Genomic DNA, 5,626 nt, shown 5'->3' with positions numbered 1-5,626 from the left:
TATAATTATACTAAATATAGTTTTATCTATAAATATTATTTATTTTTTTATGTTATTTTTTAAAATATATATAATATATTAATTATAATTAAAGATACTTAAAGTATAATAAAAGATATTAAAAACTTCAATTATCAAAAAAATGTTAGCAATTTTTTATGATAAAATTTAACATTTATACTAAAAAAATTGCTATTAATATTTTTTTTACAAAAAAACATGATACAATTATGATGTATAAATACATAAATTTCTTATGAAAAACATACATTTTTCGATTGACCGAAACTACTTATAAAATTACATTTAACATGAGACAATTATGATTGATGAATACATAATTTCTTATATAAAAAAAATTGTTATTCTTTTTGTATTTTATATATATTTTTAACCATCACTATTATATTAATTTACTATTTATAATGACATTGTATGAACCGTGTGAACGCACGGGTAAATGATTTCTTAATTATTTTCTTTATTTTTCTTCTAAAATATACATTTTTCGACGGGACAAAGCTACTTAATATGTATATATTTTATTTACATTTTAAACCATCATTATATTATATTTATTTACAACTGATAGATAAATACTTAATTATTTCCTTTATCTTTTATATGTACATATTAATCTATAACTGATATTTTTGAATAAATAAATCTATTAAATATATTGAAATTTTTATTTAAAATAAGTAAAAAGATTTCAAATGCTTATAATAACATAGGGGTATGAGTGACAATAAACAAAATTTGGACAAAAGAGTTTGGTACCTCTTACCAAATCAAATAAATATAATCACATATATTATATTTATTTATTATTCATAATATTGTGCAATACGTGCGAACGCACGGGTAGATGACTACTCATGATAGATTATAACTATATTGTATGATGTGTGCGAACACATGGGTAGATGACTACTTAATTATTTTATTTATTTTTTCTACTATAATATATATTTCTAACTAGATTAAATTAATATTTATTTGACAATTATAATTTCAAATGTTATTTATTTTTAATTTGTGTATCTTTTATATATATTTATTAACCATCGTTGTATATTTATTTATTGTTTATATCGACTTTGCGTAAAAGCCCATTTCTACATTTTTTTTTAGTGGAAGTTAAAGACTCGTAAAAAGTTTCTTATTAAAGCCCATTTCTACATTTTTTTTCTTTCAAATTTGTAGAAATATTATAGGAATTCCTGGAACGTAAATTAAAGACATGGATATAACTTTGAAGTTATGAGAGAAGAGGACAATTTAAATATCACTATTTGCTGCCTTATTTTATTTTATTACAATATTCTTAATATACAAAAGCATAACTAAAATTTTGTGACGACAACATAAATATATGGCTACTCATGAATTATTATAGTATTGCACTAAATGCAATGTCATAAAGAAAGATAGTCTACGAGTGTGCTCTCTCTTCTTCTCTTGTTCGTAATTTGTTGGAGTCTGTATGGTGAGAGTATCCCTTATACTCTCTTTTAATATATATTAGATTTTTGTTTAGAGGAAAAACACATTTACATCTTTGATTGATACACTTCGCTACATATGGTCTTGTGCACAAATTTGGTGGACAATCAGAATCTCTGAAACATCTGTTAATACCTGGAATGAAAAATGAGAATAAATTAATTTAAATAATATGTGGTTAAATGTTAATACTACAAAGTAACGAATGAAATTGTTAAGAATGAAAAAGGCATTACTTCCAATTGTCGATGGCACAAGAAATAAGAAAATATAGATAAACATTACATAAATAAACTTGACAAATTTAGTCATTTTTGCCCTTTGCATTTAAGATATAGTTTTATTAGTATATATTGTTAAGGTTTCACCTCTCCTTACATCAATTAGATGTTTTCTGGCCTTTATATAACTGTGAAAAACTCTTTCTAAAATTATAATAATAATTATTAAATAAACTCTTCAGTATATCAATGTCTAGTGTTTGTCCTTTTAGCACACTTAGTACTTATTTTAAACTTAAAAAAACTAATCATTTATAATGAATATTTATATCTCTATCCTAAATTTCCATTAGTTTACAACCATTAGTGATATGAAAGGGTAACATATTAAATAATGTATGGAATTACACATTTTAACGTTTTATTTGCATATTTAATTAGATGAAGTATTTATTGTTAGTGGATGTGTATTATCTGAACAGTTACATCATTAAAATAAAAATATTAAACAATTGAATACATGTTTTTGGAAATTTTTAGAATTTCACCGCACTTCTTATAGAAATAATAAAGGTTAACTAAGTTTTAGTCTTTCAAAAGATTTTCTTTAAAATATTGTTCTGCTAGTATTTACCATCCACACTAAAATTTTAGTAGATAGTAACAGAGAAAGAAAACATGTCATAGTTGATGATATTTAAACAATAATAATAATAATAATAATAATAATAATAATAATAATAATAATAATAATAATAATAATAATAATTGTTCTGGCCTGGGCCGAGCAGGCCCAGCTCTTCTCACTAACCGAGCAGGCCCAAGTCATTGGGCCCATTTACTGGATAACCGTCAAGAGATATCCACGCGCGAAGACCACGCGTCACGCAGCGGGGGATTCGGTCAACCATCTCCGAACCCTACGCTATGCTCATCCAGAACGTGGGTCACCTGCTGACTCAGCCCTAGCACAAGGACGTTCTGGCAGTTTCCTAGCACGTGGGCCTCCAATTAGATTTGGCCCAATTAGGAAACCTTGGCCCAACGTTGGGGGCTATAAATACCCTCTTTCACCAGAGGGTCAGGTATTCTATTCTTCACTCTCAACCCTCATTCTCTGATAGCTACTAACTTAAGCATCGGAGAACCTTGCAGGTACCCCCCCCATCTTGCTCTCCAAGCCAGATTCCGCTGCCTTGACGATTCTTCTGATCAGGTACGATCAATGGCGCCGTCTGTGGGAATCTTGCTCCCCCTTCTTTAACAAAGATCAAAGCATAACCTTTCACGATCGTCATGGCTAACAACAACAACATCCCAAACTCCGATCCCTTCCTCCTGGAACATCTGATCGAAGATTCCACCCGCGAGGTGACGAATCGTCGTCGGCAAGAAGAACCACAACATGCTCTTGCCGAACAGAGAAGGCCGAGACATGAGACCTCGCAACCTAGGAGGCAGCGGATCCAGAACATCCAGCAGCTGCAGGGCCTCCAACAGGTTCAGAATGTCGAACAAAACCCTCCCGAGGGACACGTTCAGAACGGGGAAGACGAGCAGGCCCGAACCCACAATGGGCCTGAACATCCCCAAAATGAGAATGAGACTGACGCCAGAGACGGGCACGCTGCTTCCTCATTCACCCACACCTCCGACAGGCAGAGAGCCCGTCATGAAGAAGAGGAGGAACCGCTCAACATCCCCGAGGATACTGACCCCATCACTGTCCGCCTGCTCAAAGAACTGCAAAAGACGAACAGCCTCCTCTGACTTCAGGACGACCGTAAACACGAGCTGGAAAGGAAGCGACGACACCGCTCCCCTCCGCGGAGACAGTACCGGTCGCGCTCCTATTCCTCCTCGCGCTCACCTCCGAGGAGACACCGTCGGCGTTCCCCATCTTCTTCACGCTCTCCACCTTGAAGACATCGCCGCCGGAGATCATATTCCCGCTCTCTACCAAGAAAGAGCAGGAAGAATCAGAGACCAGAGGCCACTGAAGCAAGAAGCCTCTCCCCCGAGCAGGGTCATTGGGGCCCTTCCAAGGCTGTGCTGAAACCCCGCGAGTGTCCTTCTCCTCGGGATAATCGCGTCAGCCCCAACAATGACCAGGGAAGATCCCGGCGAGGCAGACATTCAACTTCACCAAGACCGAGCGACGAAGAGGACTTCCGCAGCCCTTTGTCCGAGAACATCCGAAGAGCCCGCCTCCCTCGAGGGATGGAAAAACCCCCAGCGTTGGACCAATATGATGGAACCACTGACCCCGACGACCATATTCGGAGCATCGAAGCGGTCATGGACTACCACGTCGTCAAGGGCTCTATCAAGTGCCGCATCTTCCCGACCACCCTCAGGAAGGGAGCAATGACTTGGTACAGAAATCTCCGTCCCAACTCCATCCATTCCTGGACCGACCTCAAGGAACTCTTCTTGAGCCATTTCACAGCCTCCCAACGACAACCGAAATCAGAGGCCAATCTCGAGGCCGTGATACAAGGGCCCAACGAACCTCTTCGGGATTACCTCGACAGGTTCAACAAGGAGGCCGTCCAAGTACAAACAGAAGACTACATGAAGAGATACCTCTTAGAATGAGGACTTCTCCCCGGCAGTGACTTTAAGAAGGCCATCAAGATTGAGAAGGTCCACTCCATGAACGCCCTCCTTCGCAAAGCTCAAGTTTTCATCGCGTTCGAGGAAGGAGAGGCTGCTGCCATCAAAGCCTCGCGAGGCAGTGACGCCGCTCGCAGTTCAAATTATGAGCACCCAGGCTCGAAGCGAGGGCATGAAAAAAGGAAAGACGACAAATCTCTCGACATCAAAGAGCGCCGAGGACCATCTGGTCGCTTCAACGACTACACCCCTCTGAACACCTCGCGAGAGAGGATCCTGGCCGAATGCCAAAACACCGACTTCAAGAAATCAAACATCAGGCCCCCGAAGTCGAACCCCGCAAGGCCAGGAACCGACAAATCAAAGTACTGCAAATACCATAAAAGTCACGACCATCTGACCGAGGAATGCATCCATCTCAAAGATGCCATTGAAACACTGATCAAGGAGGGTCGCGTTTCGAGATACACAAAGAAAGGAGAACCTTCCCGAAGGGACGACCACAGAAACTCTGACGAAGGGAATTCGCCGGATAACAGGCCCCTACAAGTAGCACCGTCCGTCACTCGCCCAGAGGATTTCATGCCATCAGTCGGGATCCGTACCGCACTCAGCAAATGGGAAAATTTCCCATTCACCATGGTCGTCTCCAACGGCGGGGATCCAGGCTCCCTCACCATCAGTTCAGTCAAGAGAAAGTTCGATGAGTTGCTCAGCGCCAACGCGGACCTCGGCCCTACGCTGCGGAAGTTCCGGGGAAAGTCAGAACCAATCACTTTCTACCTGGAAGAACTGCCCGGCGGAGCTTCAAACGCCACAATTCCCCTGCTCGTCCGAGCTAGAATGGCGAATTTCGACGTCCGACGGGTCCTGGTCGACGAAGGCAGCTCGGTCGACATCATGTATTCCCACCTCTTCCAGACACTCCAGCTGGACGACTCACACCTCACTCCCTATGTGGGTTCGGACCTCCAAGTTTTTAACGGAGCTACCACCAAACCATGGGGTTACGTCGTGCTGATTGTCACCTTCGGAGAAGGGGAAGCCTCCAGGCAAGTCAAAACCAGATTCTTGGTGATCGACTGCAAAACCCTGTACAATTGCATTATCGGGCGCCCTACCCTAGCAGAGCTAACCGCCGTACCCTCCACTGTCCACCTAAAGATGAAGTTTTACACGAGGACAGGACGAGTGGCCACCATCAACGCCGATATCGAAGCTGCCAGGAGAATCTTCGACGCCTCCGTCAAGGGACTAGAACTGATCGCCCCTCCGACCAGCTC

General features: G+C 40.2%; 1 long non-coding RNA gene across 1 annotated transcript; it reads right to left on the bottom strand.

The window, feature by feature from the left end:
• Nucleotides 1-1,269: 1,269 nt before the first annotated feature.
• Nucleotides 1,270-1,990, bottom strand: LOC131656634 (uncharacterized). Its single transcript, XR_009300209.1, has 2 exons — nt 1,743-1,990; nt 1,270-1,641 (listed from the first exon to the last, which is right to left on the bottom strand). It is a non-coding gene; the product is annotated as an uncharacterized LOC131656634 (long non-coding RNA).
• Between the last annotated feature and the right edge of the window lie 3,636 nt (nt 1,991-5,626).

Source organism: Vicia villosa, linkage group LG3, assembly GCF_029867415.1.
Source record: "Vicia villosa cultivar HV-30 ecotype Madison, WI linkage group LG3, Vvil1.0, whole genome shotgun sequence".
In the NCBI taxonomy this organism is placed as follows: Eukaryota; Viridiplantae; Streptophyta; class Magnoliopsida; order Fabales; family Fabaceae; genus Vicia; species Vicia villosa.
This window is presented reverse-complemented; position numbering and strand designations above follow the sequence as displayed.